At 36.4% G+C, this 16,062-nt stretch overlaps 1 pseudogene; it reads right to left on the reverse strand.

Annotated features, from left to right (window-relative positions):
• Nucleotides 1-3,482: 3,482 nt before the first annotated feature.
• On the reverse strand, nucleotides 3,483-4,441 carry LOC129628474 (olfactory receptor 5T1-like; annotated as a pseudogene).
• Between the last annotated feature and the right edge of the window lie 11,621 nt (nucleotides 4,442-16,062).

The raw sequence follows: 16,062 nt of genomic DNA on the forward strand, positions 1-16,062 counted from the left end.
TCCGGGAGTTCATGTCAGACAGGGAGGCTTAGCATGCTGCAGTCCATGGTGTCACAGAGTCAGACACCACTGAGGGACTGAACTGATGGGAGCAGATGCCATCAACTTAGTTTTCTGAATGTTGCATTTTAAGCCTGCTTTTTCACTCTCTTCTTTCCACCGCTTTAGTCCCTGCTGGTTTTTTTCATTAGAATAGTATCATCTGCATAGCTGAGGTTGTTGATATTACTCCCTGCCATCTTGACTCCAGCTTGTGAGTTATCCAGCCCTGTATTTAATATGATGTACTCTACATATGAGTTAAATATGCAGGGTGACAATATACAACCTTAATACTCCTTTCTCATATTTGAACCAGTCCAGTGTTTCATGTCCATTTGTAAAATTTTCTTGGCTGCATACAGATTTCTCAGGCAGCAGGTAAGATGGTATGGTATTCCCATCTCTTTAAGAATTTTCCTGATGGCTTAGAGGGTAAAGAGTCTGCTTGCAGTGTAGGAGACCCGGGTTTGATCCCTTGGTCAGGAGGATCCCCTGGAGAAGGAAATAGCAACGCTTTCCAATATTCTGACCTGGAAAATTCCATGGACAGAGGAGTCTTGCAGGGTACAGTACATAGGGTGCAAAAAGCCAGACACAACTGAGCAACTTCACTTTTTTTAAGAACTTGCCACAGTTTGTTGCAATCCAAACAGTCAAAGACTTTAGCAAAGTCAATGAAGCAGAAGTAGATTTTTTTTTAATTCTCTTTTTCTATAATCCAACAGATGTTTGACAAGTTGACTTCTAGTTCCTCTTCATTTTCTATATCCAGGGTGTACATCTTCGGTTCATGCACTGCTGAAGCCTGACTTGAAGGATTTTGAGCATTACCTTGACAGCATGTGAAATGAAAGCAATTGTTTGGTAGCTTGAACATTTTTTGGCATTGTCTTTCTTTGGGAATGGAATGAAAACTGACCTTTTCCAGCCCTGTGGCCACTGCCAAGTTTTCCAAATTTCCAGGCATATTGAATGCAGCACTTTAACAGCATCAGTTTTAGGGTTTGAATTAGTTCAACTGGAATTCCATCACCTCCACTAGCTTTGTTCGTAGTAATGCTACCTAAGGCCACTTGACTTCATCCTCCAAGATGTCTAGCTCTAGGTGAATGAGCACACTGTTGTGGTTATCTGGCTCATTAAGAACTTTTTTGTATAATGTTCTGTGTATTCTTGCCACCTCTTCTTGATCTCTTCTACTGCTGTTAGGTCCTTGACGTTTCTGTTCTTTGCTGAGTCCATCTTTGCATGAAATGTTCCATTAGTATCTCCAATTTTCTTGAAGAGATCTGAAGTCTTTCTCCATTCTATTATTTTTTCTATTTCTTTATATTGCTCTCTTAAGAAGCCTTTCTTACCTTGCTATTCTCTGGAAATCTGCATTCAGTTGGGTATATTTTTCCCTTCATCCTTTGCCCTTTCTCCTTTTGCAAGTTCCTGGTCTATAAGTATTGTGGGATATAGAGTATGTCTAAATAAATTACCTTTGTATTAATAGCTTCTAAAATAAGCCCAAACTCTACTTTTGAACAATAGATGTTCAAAAGTTACTTGCTAACTGACTGACTGAAAGAGATGAATGGTGAATAAGTGAAGGAATGAATGTATACAATATCAATCCTGAAATTCTGAAATAAAGTATGAGATTTTTGTTCCAAGGCCCATAGTTTTATGGTAATATGATTATTTAAATCATTTTGACTTTGATAAAGAAACAGAGACAACCTACATATCATTTTCTAGAATACTCACTACTTTAGTGCAGGGCACAGCTGTTCTTTCTTCATCGACTTAGTCCTAAAATTAATAAAGTTATGGTATATTCTTGGCTCTAAAATTAACAAAATAACAGATAAATTGCGGACCATAGAAAGGAAGTTCCAAAGATTTTTTACCATGAAGTCACTTTTTACAATGATATAAAGTCTTGAATGTTGCACTGTTGCTTCCTCTGGTGTCCTTTGTATCTTGTCTGTCATGTAACCAGTGACACTGTCTGCACCATGCAGAGTTAACAAGACCTTCGTCTGTTCATAGCTCTGCCAACTTCTCCCCTGATTCAGTATTCCTATAACAATGTGGGGCTTTCAGGTGGTTCAGTGGTAAAGAATATGTCTGCCAATGCAGGAGATACAGGAAATGTGGGTTTCATCCCTGGGTCTGGAAGAACCCCAAGAGTAGGAAATGGCAATCCACTCCAGAATTCTTGCTGGGAAATCCCATGGACAGAGGAGCCTGATTGGCTAGAGTTCTTGTTGTCACACAAGTTGTTTCTGTTATCAGAAACAACTGACCACACACACACATAACATTGTTAAGATTCTCTAATTCTTTGTTTCTCAATTTTCCATTCTTACTGATGTGTTATTTTGCAACTTGATCTCTCATTTGAAGCTTATTATTTATTGTACAAGAGGGTTTTTTTTTAATTTCCTAAATCTTCTGTATGCTATATAATAAACATATCTTGGTCAGACAAAACTGTAACACAGTGGATCACTGGATCACAAAATCTCACCTTTCAAAAATATTTGTAAGAAACACACACACAGATACAAATATACAGAAAAATGGCATGAAAGACTCTACATTTCCATTATCCATGTTAAACAGTGGATTTATCTTATAGGATGCACTAATGTAAGGTAACATTTAACAACATATAAGCTAAATTTCCTTGGACTCAACTTCTTACATTCTCACTCATGTGTTTTCTTTTGTCATTTTTGAATGTAAGTATGATCTCTGTAAGTGTTAATGCATAGACTTTATTATCTGTGAGAAATCAAAGGTGGATATAATGCTTGTGCTTTGAAAAAAAATTAAAATAAGGAGGAACGGCTTCCTCAAATCAGTATGGTAGTAACACCAGGAATTTGAACATGTTATCTATGGTCCCCAAACCACAGACTGGGATTAGATGACTGACAATGTATAAATCTAAGAATGGAGGCCAAGTCAAATACCAGTGACTCCAGGTTATGAGGTCATTTCAGCTACGGTTTTGCTATTGATCAAATAGTATTTGATAAAGCTAGTCATTTATATTTATAATACTATTTATAATTGCAAATTGGAGGCTATATACCCAAGTTATATGGGGATAAAATAATAAACATAATAAACTAAAGATTATATATACATATGTCCTTGACTGTGCTAGTGTTCTGTCAGTCAGTACAGCTTCTGCATACATATATACACATATTGGTAGGAACACACTGAGAAGCACATGGGTGATAGCAAATGGGTTTTTCTGCATATAAATATAGTATAGATAGAGGGTTGATCTTTGTTTTAAAACATCCAGGGAGAAAAGAAATGCATTCATAATGTAAAAATATTTTCAGCATATCTTCTTGATACTGAGGCATAGAAGAACCTTACCCTCAATTTTTTTAACTTTAATTTTTACTGTGAAAATATGCTTTACAGCTAAATTAAATTTTCCAGAACATTCTCTTCATTGCCTCTTTTACATCTTTATTCCTTAAACTACAGATGATGGGATTCAGCATGGGAATCACAACTCTGTAAAAGAGGGACACAATCATGTCATGGTCCAAGGCATAGCTGGAACTTGGCCTCACGTACATGAAGAGGATGGTCCCATGAGAAATGCACACTCCAGTTAGGTGAGAGCCACAAGTAGAAAAGACTTTCCTTCTCCCTTCAGCAGACCGCATCCTCAGAATGGCCAACAGAATGAAGCCATAGGAGATCAGGACAATCAGGACAGTGACTATCTCAATGGAGCCCACAAGGTAGAGGAGAAGAAGCTGTTTTGTGTGAGTGTCAGAGCAAGAAATAGCGAGGAGGGGAGGGATGTCACAGAAGATATGCCTGATTTCATTGGAGGCACAGAAGGAGAGGCTGAAAGTAGCCACTGTGTGTACAGTAGCATGCATGATGCCAGCAACATAGGAAGCAATGATGAGTCTCCCACGTAGACTCTAGGAGCCATGCTGGCTGAATACAGGAGGGGATCGTAGATGGCCACGTAGCGATCATATGCCATTGCAGCCAGAAGAAAGCATTCTGTGGTCCCAAAAGTAGTGGAGAGAAACATCTGTGCTGCACATTCAGGCAATAAAATGATTTTGTTTTTTGACATAAAATCTACTAACATTTTTGGTGTGATTACTGAAGAATAGCAGGCATCAACAAATGACAGCACACTCAGAAAATAGTACATGGGGTTGTGGAGCCAGCAATCCCCAATGACCAATACAACCAGTCCTAAATTTCCAATCAAAGTAAAGGGATAAATTGCTAGAAATAGGAAGAATAGGATAAATTGTATTTCAGGATTATCTGTGAGATCTTTCAGTACAAACATAATAACTTCAGTGGTATTCTTCATGGTGACTCCTCATGGAACAAATTTAAACATAAAATTACAATTATTTTAAAATAATAAAAACACTGTGACTCAGTAATGTGGCTTAAAGGATTTTGACATATGCTCTCATATTTATTTTGGGGGATGTCTCATTTCCGAGTTGTTGATCAGAAGACAGTGACAAAGCAGTGAGTAAAGTGTCCATGCTGTTCACTGGAGAATCAAATACCAATATTTATGTGTTCACTTACTTCTTGAATCCATGTAATTTATAAAACCATCAGGCTAACTGGTTAATCTGTCACTGCATTCTATTATCTTTTCTCATACTAAATCACATTAAAACACACCAAATGATTGAATAAAATATAATTTCCCTCTGATATCCAAACACATAAGATAGCGTATCAGTGTACAGATCCCTGGAACAGAATAGTAGCATTCCACAACTTTCAGTTGTTGTGTAAAATGGCTTGCAATTACTATCTAGTCAACTGTAGAATCAGAACATTAGTATTTCTGATAATATTGAAATGATTATTTTTAAATGGGAGTTTGATTCACAAGATGATTAGGCCCATTATGATTCTTAACATCATTTCAATGATATAGTTCATTCAAGACAAATAACACAGGGTTAATAAATGAAAATATTTGTTCACAGGCCAGGCACATGATTAAGAGCCATGAGCAATGTGAATATTGCTCTCTAAAGTTTTCCCTCTTCAAAGTACTAATACATGTACATACTCAAGCAGATAAAATAATACACAGTCACACAGGCTAATTAAATATGCAAAGCAACAAATATAAATATGTAAAACAATTTCCTTTAAATATGTCTTGTTTGGTTACACATTTAAGATGACCATATAATTGAACTTTGATCACCAGATATATATATTTTTAAAACATTAGCAAATGCTGGATTACAAAATTAATACTATAACTAATAATTTTACAATATATGTGATCAGATCCTTGATCCAGATATTTTGTACTTTATCTACTTGTCATGTATTTGTTTTGTGATTTTTAATACATGCCGAAACAATATTCTGCTAGGAAGAAATGCAATGTATCATAATTTGATTTTGATTTTGATTCCCCTATTCACTCTTCATGCCTCTGGTATCTTCTTTAGAGAGTAAGGAAGCTTTGTAAATTTTGTATTCTGGTAATACCAAAACACACACACATATCACATAATTCTATTTTCTATGTTACAGTGAGTTTAAGTTTAGATAGTGAAAGACTTATGATGTTAAATGTGTGTGTGTGTGTGTGTGTGTGTGTGTGTGCTCAGTCATGTCCAACTCTTTGGGATCCTATGGACTGTAGCCTCCCAGGCTTCTCTCTTCATGGGATTTTCCAGGCAAGAATACTGGAGTGGGTTGCCATTTCCATTTCTCTGCAAACAGGCTTTTCTACTGGATGCCAAAATGAAAATCATACTGGGTACAACCGAGTCAATATTAGAATATATTGAAAGGACTCAGAATTTTAAAGAGGAAATGACTATTAGAATATATTGAAAGGACTCAGAATTTTAAAGAGGAAATGACTATGATTCTCAAAGGTTTTAATAATACAGGGTCAACTTCTAAAATAATCTAAAGCTTCTTCTGAAAATACAATGCTAATAGAAGGTAAATATTCCAACTATATTGATCCAGTCTTGAAACACAAAGCTTGCAAAGAAGATGAAAAATAATAACAGCCATGCACCGAGCACATGCAACAGTAATGGGCTTTTGTACATGTTACTTTTTTTCCCCTTTATTGAAGCTCTCATAACTGTCAGAGCCAAGATCCAATCCCAGGTATCCCCCACGATGCATCCACTTTTCATTATTTTTCACAACCTCCTGTAATACCATGGCTTCTTTCTGAAACTGACCTGCCACTTGCTCCTCTCAGTGAAATAAAACTTTCCATTTCTGAGAATTTTATTTATTTTATTATTTAACTTTTTATTTTTTATAAGTTTATAGCCGATTAAAGTTGCTGTGATAGTTTCATGTGAACAGAAAAGGGACTCAGCCATATGCATACATGTATCTGTTCTCCTACAAACTCCCCTCCCATCCAGGCAGTCACATAACATTGAGCTGAATTCCATGTGCTCCACAGTAGGTCCTTTTTGGTTATCCATTTTAAATATTGGTGTGTATACAGGTCCATTCTAAACTCCCTATCTGTCCTTTCCCTTCATTCTTAACCTCTCCAACAAATAAAACATGCTTTTTGATGTGCATTTTTCAAAAAGTGAAGTCGCTCAGTCGTGTTCGACTCTTGGCGACCCCATGGACTGTAGCCTACAATGCTTCTGTGTCCATGGGATTTTCCAGGCAAGAGTACTGGAGTGGGTTGCCATTTCCTTCTCCAGAGGGTCTTCCCAACCCAGGGATCAAACCTGGGTCTCCCACATTGTAGGCAGATGCTTTACCATCTGGGAAGTTCATTTTTCAGAGATTTTTCTAAATGTTAAATCTAGAGAAACATTCTGAAGCAGTAGTAATCTGATGTAGCTTGTACATCACAAAGGCAAAAATAAAAGGATAATTGTTTTCTTCATTATAGCAAAAGATAATCTCTCAGATAGTTTGATAGGACAAATGTTTTTTGAATAAGACATTTTCATGATTGTTTCTGGCTTAAACTGCTCTGTCATCTATCAAGTAAATAAAAGAATACACTCAGGTGGTGCAGCAATAAAGAACCTGACTACCAATGCAGGAGTTGCCAGAGGTGCATGTTTGATCCCTTGTTGGGAAGATCCCTTGGAGGAGGAAATGGCAACCCACTCCAGTACTCTTGCCTAGGAAATTCCGTGGACAGAAGAGCCTGGTAGATTACAGTCCATGGGGTTACAAAGAGTTGGACACAACTGAGCACAAATACACACATCCTTATTTAACTAAAACCATATAATGTCTTCTATTTTCTCTGTTGTATTTATTCACCTATGGGATAGGCAACAACTAACAGGATTGCATGTCATATCTGATACTGATATTATGTCTTATTATTATTCTGCAAATATTAAATTATTCTGCAAATGACCTGAAGTTTCCTCTTACCTGCGGATCAGCAAAGGCAGGTTTAGGTACAGTGTGAATAAAAGTAGCTCGAGGTTTTTTGTATTTCCATACAAACTGTGAAATTATTTGTTCTAGCTCTGTGAAGAATACTGTTGGTAGCTTGATAGGGATTGCATTGACTCTATAAATTGCTTTGGTAAAGTTAAAAAATAAAATAAAATTAAATTAAAAGTAGCTCGAAATGCTTATATCCACTTACTCAATTATTGATGAAACCACAGGAGATTCTCCAAGGGGAATATGTCCTAATTACCTCCTGGATCAAAATAGCAACATGACAATTTACTCAATAAAAAAGAAAACAGTCCTGGAATGATTGAATGCATGCTAATATTTGTTGAATAAATGGAGTCCTTTAGTCCCTGATTTATAACAAAATTTTAGATTTGCATTTCCACGATAATTATCGATGTTAATTATTTTTTCACACTAACCTGTTGTCTGTGTATCTACTTTGAAGAAAACATCTGTTCAAGGGGTTTGCAAATATTTTTCTCCCATTCTGAAGGTGCCTTCTTACTCTGTTTAACTCTTTCCTTTGCTGTATATATTTTTAGTTTTATGTATTCTTAGTTATCTAATTTTGCTTTTGTTGCCTGTGCTTATTGTGTCATATCCATGAAATTATTAATAAATACAGTGTCATGAAGTTTTACCCTTATATATTCTTCTGTGAGTTTTTAAAGTTCAGGTCTTAGGTTTAAGTCTTTTGATTTTCATGCCTGGTGAAAGATGAGGGTTGACCTTTATTCTTTTCCATGTGAATACCCAGTTTTCCCAGCACAATTTGCTAAAGTGACTATCCTTTCCCCTTGGTGTATTGTTGACACTCTTGTCAAATATCAATTGACTATATGTAAATTAATATGCAAGCTTCTTATTCTGTTCTATTGGCCTATACGTCTGTCTTTATACCAATACTATATGTAGTACAAACACACCATTATTTCTCTCTATTCTGTTTTGTAAAGTTACTATAATCTGGATCTCCTTTAATTTATTTTTTAATTTAAATTTATTTATTTTAATTGGAGGCTAATTACTTTGTAATATTGTATTGGTTTTGTCATACACCCGTGGCGGATTCATGTTGGTGTATGGTCTCCTTTAATGTGAAATGTTTGCTTCCATAGTAGTGGGATTCATCTAGTTACCAACTCTGGAATTTTATCTGTGTCACCACAGTTAATGACTTCGTGTGTGTGGTCCCCACAGATCCATGAATGAACTTTTCTGTGATATATTGGGTTAGTAAAAAAGTTTGTTTTTTTCCCATAAGATGACTCTAATACCACTTATTTAATTTCATTTGAAACAATTTGGTTAGATTGTATTCTCAGTTGAGCTCAGTCACTCAGTCCTGTCCGACTATTTCTGACCCCATGGACTGCAGCACAGCAGGCCTCCCTGTCCACCACCAATTCCTGGAGTTTACTCAAACTCATGTCCATTGACTCAGTGATACCATCCAACCATCTCCTCCTCTTTAATGACCATATGTGACCTTTATTCAACGTTGTTGCCTAGACTTTGCTGGTGCTCTAGCTCCTGGTCTTCCCACTGGGTAATCCGGGCTTGACTCAGAGCAGAGTGGAACCATTGCATCTCAGCTGAGAGCTGCTGGGTCATGTGCCCTGTACTTCTCTTCAACTCAAATATTATTTTGAAACCAGGATGCATGATGACTCCAACTTTGGACTTCTTGCACATGATTTATTTGAATATTTGAAGTCTTCCTTGGTACCACATGAAATTTAGGATTTATTTTTTATTTAAAAAAATACCAGTGTTATTTTGATAAGCACTGCATTGAGCCTTTCATTGACCTGGGTAGTACGGACATTTTATCAAATTCAAATCAAAAGTACAATTGCATATAACATCAGAGCTGTTCAGTTCAGTTCAGATACTCAGTCGTGTCTGACTCTTTGCGACCCCATGAACTGCAGCATGCCAGGCCTCCCTGTCCATCACCAACTCCAGGAGTTCACTCAAACTCACGTCCATCGAGTCGGTGATGCCATCTAGCCCATCTCATCCTCTGTCGTCCCCTTCTCCTCCTGCCCTCAACCCCTCCCAGCATCAGAGTCTTTTCCAATGAGTCAACTCTTCGCATGAGGTGGCCAAAGTATTGGAGTTTTAACTTCAGCATCATTCCTTCCAATGAACACCCAGGACTGATCTCCTTTAGAATGGACTGGTTGGATCTCCTTGCAGTCCAAGGGACTCTCAAGAGTCTTCTCCAACACCACAGTTCAAAAGCATCAGTTCTTTGGCGCTCAGCTTTCTTCATAGTCCAACTCTCACATCCATACATGACTACTGGAAAAACCATAGCCTTGACTAGACAAACCTTTGTTGGCAAAGTAATGTCTCTGCTTTTTAATATGCTGTCTAGGTTGGTCATATCTTTCCTTCCAAGGAGTAAGCATCATTCAATTTCATGGCTGCAATCACCATCTGCAGTGATTTTGGAGCCCAACAAAATAAATTCTGACACTGTTTCCACTGTTTCCCCATCTATTTCCCATGAAGTGATGGGACCAGATGCCATGATCTTCGTTTTCTGAATGTTGAGCTTAAGCCAACTTTTTGACTCTCCTCTTTCACTTTCATCAAAAAGCTTTTTAGTTCCTCTTCACTTTCTGCCATAAGGGTGGTGTCATCTGCATATCTGAGGTTATTGATATTTCTCCTGGCAATCTTGATTCCAGCTTGTGCTTCTTCCAGCCCAGCGTTTCTCATGATGTACTCTGCATATAAGTTAAATAAGCAGGGTGACAATATACAGCCTTGACAGACTCCTTTCCTATTTGTAACCATTCTGTTGTACCATGTCCAGTTCTAACTGTTGCTTCCTGACCTGCATAGAGGTTTCTCAAGAGGCAGGTCAGGTGGTCTGGTATTCCCATCTCTTTCAGAATTTTCCACAGTTTATTGTGATCCACACAGTCAGAGGCTTTGGCATAGTCAATAAAGCAGAAATAGATGTTTTTCTGGAACTCTCTTGCTTTTTCGATGATCCATCAGATGTTGGCAGTTTGATCTCTGGTTCCTCTACCTTTTCTAAAACCAGCTTGAGCACCTGGAAGTTCACAGTTCACATATTGCTGAAGCCTGGCTTGGAGAATTTTGAGCATTGTTTTACTCGCGTGTGAGATGAGTGCAATTGTGTGGTAGTTTGAGCATTCTTTGGCATTGCCTTTCTTTGAGATTGGATTGAAAACTGATCTTTTCCAGTCTTGTGGCCACTTCTGAGTTTTCCAAATTTGCTGGCATATTGAGTGCAGCACTTTCACAGCATCATCTTTCAGCATTAAGATAGCTATTATTGAAGAATAAAAAATCAGCAAGTGTTGGCAAAGATATGGAGAAAGAACCCCATAAGCATGGATGATATAAAGGAAATTGGAACAGCCACTGTAGAAAATGTTACAGAGTTTTGTCAAAAAATTAAATCTACTATGTCATTTGCCAGTCATTTCTGGATATTTATACAAAGAAATTGAAATTAGAATCTTGGAGAGATATTGCATTCCCATGTTCACTGCAGCATTATTCACAATAACTAAGATATTAAAACCACTTAAATGTCTATTTATGGAAATATGTATTAAAAAAACTGACATATACAAACAGTGAAACATTACTCAACTTTAATAAAGGAGGAAATCCTGACATTGCAATAATATAGAAGGATTTGGAGGCCATGTGTTAAGTGAAATAATTCAGACACAGAAAGTAAATACTGGATGACCTCACTTATATGAGTTTTCTGTAACAGTCAAAGTCATAGAAGCAAAGAGAGAAGAATGGTGGTTTCTAGGGACTGGGGATGGGAGAAATGGAAAAGTGATCATCGGAACATGCGAAGTTTCAGTTTCAAGTTAAATTAAGTTCAGGAGATCTTCTATACAGTGTAGTCCCTATAGTTAATAATTCTGTTTTGTATACTCAAAGCTGCTAATAAGGTAGATCTTATGTTAAATGTTTTTATTATAAAATTATAATAAAAATAAAAGAGGCAGAGGAAACTTTCAGAAATAAGGATATCTTTATGGCCTTGATAGTGGTCATGCTTTCATGGATGTACTCTTCCCCCAAATCTTCAAGAGGAATGCATTAAATATGCATATAAGTTTACATATGTTATACCTCAATGGTAGGCTTCCCTGGTGGCTCAGTGGTAATGAATCTGCCTGCAATGTAGGATATGCAGGTTAGTATCCTTGGGTCAGGAAGATCCCCTGGAGAAGCGAATGGTATTTTTGCCTGGAGAGTTCCATGGACAGAGAAGCCTTGTTGGCTACAGTCAGTAGGGTTGTACAATAGCTAAATCTCATACTTTTCTCTATCATGAACCCAGTGCCCTATAGTGAAATAGATAAATTTTCTAATGGGACATAAATTGGAATAAAACACACTTTCATTCATAAACTATCAGTTAATTTATATTTTGTGATGGATTCCTTGCTAGACTACCTACTAGTCCATTTTTCAAAATTCATTTGCATATTTGTATTTATTTTCTGTACCTAATTCCTGTTTTTCATCTTACTCTTTATAGTAAACATCTTTGTGTATGTTCCATGGATTTGAGAGAGAAAGAGAAAGCAACAGGAAGAGAAGGAAAGTAGGAGAGAGGTTTGGAGAGAAAAAGAAAATAGAATTTTTAAAGATTAAGGTAATTTTTATGATACTCCAAATTTATTAATACATATTTATACTATTAATTGATGCTTTATAGAGTATTTTATTAATATAACAATTCAAACCTAATGATACCTTATTATTTTTGTCTCTGTGTGTTCTCATGATTATTATGCAAGTTGTATGGATTCATACAGAAATCAAAATTTAATCGTATTTTTTTTTACACTGGTAAACTTATGCCTGTATTGTTGGTTTTTAATCCCTAAGCCGTATCTGACTCTCTGTGACTCCGTGGACTATAGCCTGCCAGGCTCCTCTATCCTTGGGATTTCCCAGGCAAGAATACTGGACTGAGTTGCCATTTCCTTCTCCAGGGGATCTTCCCAAGCCAGGAATTGAACCCAGGTCTCCTGAATTGGCAGGCAGATTCTTTACCACTGACCAACCAGAGAAGCCCTTAAACTCATACTTATCAATCTATTTATTTTATGCATTAGAATCTTCTACATGGATTTATGGAAACATTTCTGGGAAATAAAGATGTGACTTTCTTCCAACAGCAAGCTGAAGCTTTATTCTTCCTGAGGTATGGACAATTAAATTCAGTAAAAATGTAGTATGTTTAACATCATAAACTATTAAATTCAGCCTGACCCTGTATATGGCAGATTTCTCACTACTTTTAAATACTTTTTTAATTTTGGCAAGCTGAAGGAAAAACAAAAGTTAACATGCCAAAAGTCTGCCCCTTAATGTCATGAATCCAGGTTTTAATTTTGTTTCAATAACTAAGATTTCAGTTCAGATACAAGAATGTCTTTAACTTTAAAAAAAGTCATATACTTCCCTTTGTTCCTATACCACCAATTAAGAAATAATGTAATGACATTGGGGTAAAAAATAGAAACTTCATAAACAACTATAATATAATAAAAGAACATCCACAATTTGTTATTGACTTAAATATATTTCAAAAATATTTCCAAGGACTTTGCAGAGATAAGAAAACCATGAATTGAGAAGCACCTCACATGTCACTGAGAAAAAACTTGAAAATCAGTACCCATATGATAAGCTGCAGATGTCAAAATGAACAACTTAGTAACATGTATTCTTAGAAAATAAGAAAAAAAAATCATATTGTTATTTTTTGAAAAAAGAATACATCTCCAAAATACTGTATGCTCTTCAATTAAACAACTGGAAGCTAATGGAATCGGATAATGATATCAAATGATTTTACTTAAACAGGCAGCTCTGCCCAATAACTTGACATAAGTTTAATTTATGCCATTTTCTACTTATCTGGAAGCACTTAAATATTTTTGTATTATTTTCTTATTTAAAGCAAATCAAAATCTTGCTACGTGTGCTTATTTACTTCCATTTTTACAATTGTGAATGTAAAAAGGCACTTCAAGCACCTCTTAGCAAAGCTAGTATGTAGTTGTATACTTTCCACAATAACATTTCAATATTGAAAGAACTACATTTATTCATATCTGTGGACTTTAAAATATGAAAACATGATAAAGAATGTAACAAAAAATAAGCTGTAAAATAAACCACTTTAATTGACATGGTACGTTAACATGATTAATTTAGCCAACAACTAAATGTAATAACTTGTAATCCCATTTTAGGGAAACATTTTCAGCTTAGACTCACTATTTAAGGAGGTAGCCCTATTAAAATTAAAACAATTTTACACCCGCAAAATATTAATGATAATGGAAGGATTGATAGAAGGAAGGAAAAATATAATATTGATACAATTAACTTTGAAAGACATGCCCTTGCAGTGAAAAGGAAGTCTGTTGGAAGCAGGGTTTAATATTAGCACAGTAGGGATGTTTTTTGTACCTTGTTCATTGTCCCCAACACCAAGGAACGGTGGCATCTACCAGGGTTCACAGAGTGGAAAGAGTCAAAAGAAAACAGACAAAGCTGAGTCAGGACCAGGCCTGCAGGGAAAGCCAGGAAGATGTGGTGGAGCTTAGCTTGGGACAAGCTCCATATGCCAGTCAGTCCTACCTAACTCTCTGAATTGTGCTTGTCTTTTGTCATCCTTGAGAATTAAGTGTAATCTTGGTAAATGCTAATGCCTAGTCTCCGTATTCTGTGATGAATTATTGAATGAATTTACTGTCCATAAGTTCAGTTCAGTTTAGTCACTCAGTCGTGTCCAACTCTTTGTGACCCCCTGGACTGCAGCACGCCAGGCTTCCCTGTCCATCACCAATCCCAGCATTTACCCAAACTCATGTCCATTGAGACAGTGATGCCATCCAACCGTCTCATCCTCTGTTGTCCCCTTCTCCACTCATACTCTGGATGAAATGATAAGAGGGAGAGAAATGCACTGACACAAAGAGCATAAAAATAGCAACGGGCATTTTAACACACGTGTGAACCACAGACTGGGAATAGACTGCTGCCAATGCAGAGATCTGAGGCTGGAGCAGAGTGATTAGAACTGGAGTCCAAATCAATGATTCCATGGAACATGATATGGGAGTAAATGAGCTGTGGTTTTCCTATTGATTAGATTATGTTTGCTTAAGCTAGTCAGATATATAATTATCAAATTACTAGTAATTGCAACTACAGTAACATAGCTATTTTGGATTATATGAGAAGAAAGTTGATGCTACATATTTTAAGGTAAAGATTTCATGCCTATGGGACTGTGTGTGTGTGTAAATATACGTAGGATATATACCAATATACATAAATTGAAATCCTAACCCTCTGTACTTCAGAATGTAACTGTTATAGCAATAGGATTTTCATGGAGATAATTAACTTCAAGTCTTTAGTTGTTGTTGCTAAATCACTAAATCACTTCTGACTCTGTTGCAACCCCGTGAACAGAGGAGCTTGATGGACACCATTGACTGTAGACCATACTTCTCTGTCCATGGGCTTTCCCAGGCAAGAATACTGGAGTGTGTTGCCATTTCCTTCTCCAGGGAATCTTCTTGATCCAGGGATTGAAGCCACATCTCTAGTGTCTCCTGCATTGGCAGGCTAATTCTTTACCACAGCACCATCTGAGAAACCATAATTCTAGGTACTTCTTCTGTATGTACATACTATGTACATACTTCTGTATGTAGCCTATGATTTATATATTTAACAGATGCATAACTGTATCTATTTTCTCTTGTTTATGGCTAGTTTTTTCCCTATATTTGTGCTTATTTTTCTTTAAAGCATAAAATTTATTCTTGTGATATTGAATTATGTTTAAGAATCTCTTCAATGTCGAATGATACACACACACACATGCATACACACACACTATTCAACAACACATTTGCATAGTTTGGATTTGCAACTATAACTAATATCAGTGAACATGGTTTAGTTTTGATATTTAGTAGAGGAAACCATATGAAGAGCAGCGAGGAGAGTATCCCAAACAGGAAAAATAAGACCAGAGATATTGCATAGGAATAAATACAATAAGGGCTTCCCTGATGGCTCAAGCAGTGAAGAAGAATCTTCCTGCAATGCAGGAGACCCAGGTTTGATCCCTGGGTCAGGAAGATGCCTTAAAGTAGGAAATGGCAACCCACTCCAGTATTCTTGCTTGGAGAATTCCATGGACAGAGGAGCCTGGTGGACTATAGTCCACGGGTTGCAAAGAGATAGAGACAACTGAGCTACAAGCACTTTCAAATACAGGTAATATAGGTGAGAGAGTTCTGCACAAGAACTGTTGAATTATAATTTAAACTTAATACCAATTCAGAAAAGTATTATTAGGTTGGACCCTAAATCTTAGAAAATTGTCTTAAATTTAAAAATAAGGATGCTCCTTTAAGAAGAAAATGAGTTTTTACAAAATTGTAATTAAAAGTTAATACAAATGGGCGAAAGCAGGTAAGGAGAACACTACATCTTAAAGTTATTTGT

This window comes from Bubalus kerabau, chromosome 15 (assembly GCF_029407905.1).
Source record: "Bubalus kerabau isolate K-KA32 ecotype Philippines breed swamp buffalo chromosome 15, PCC_UOA_SB_1v2, whole genome shotgun sequence".
NCBI lineage: Eukaryota > Metazoa > Chordata > Mammalia > Artiodactyla > Bovidae > Bubalus > Bubalus kerabau.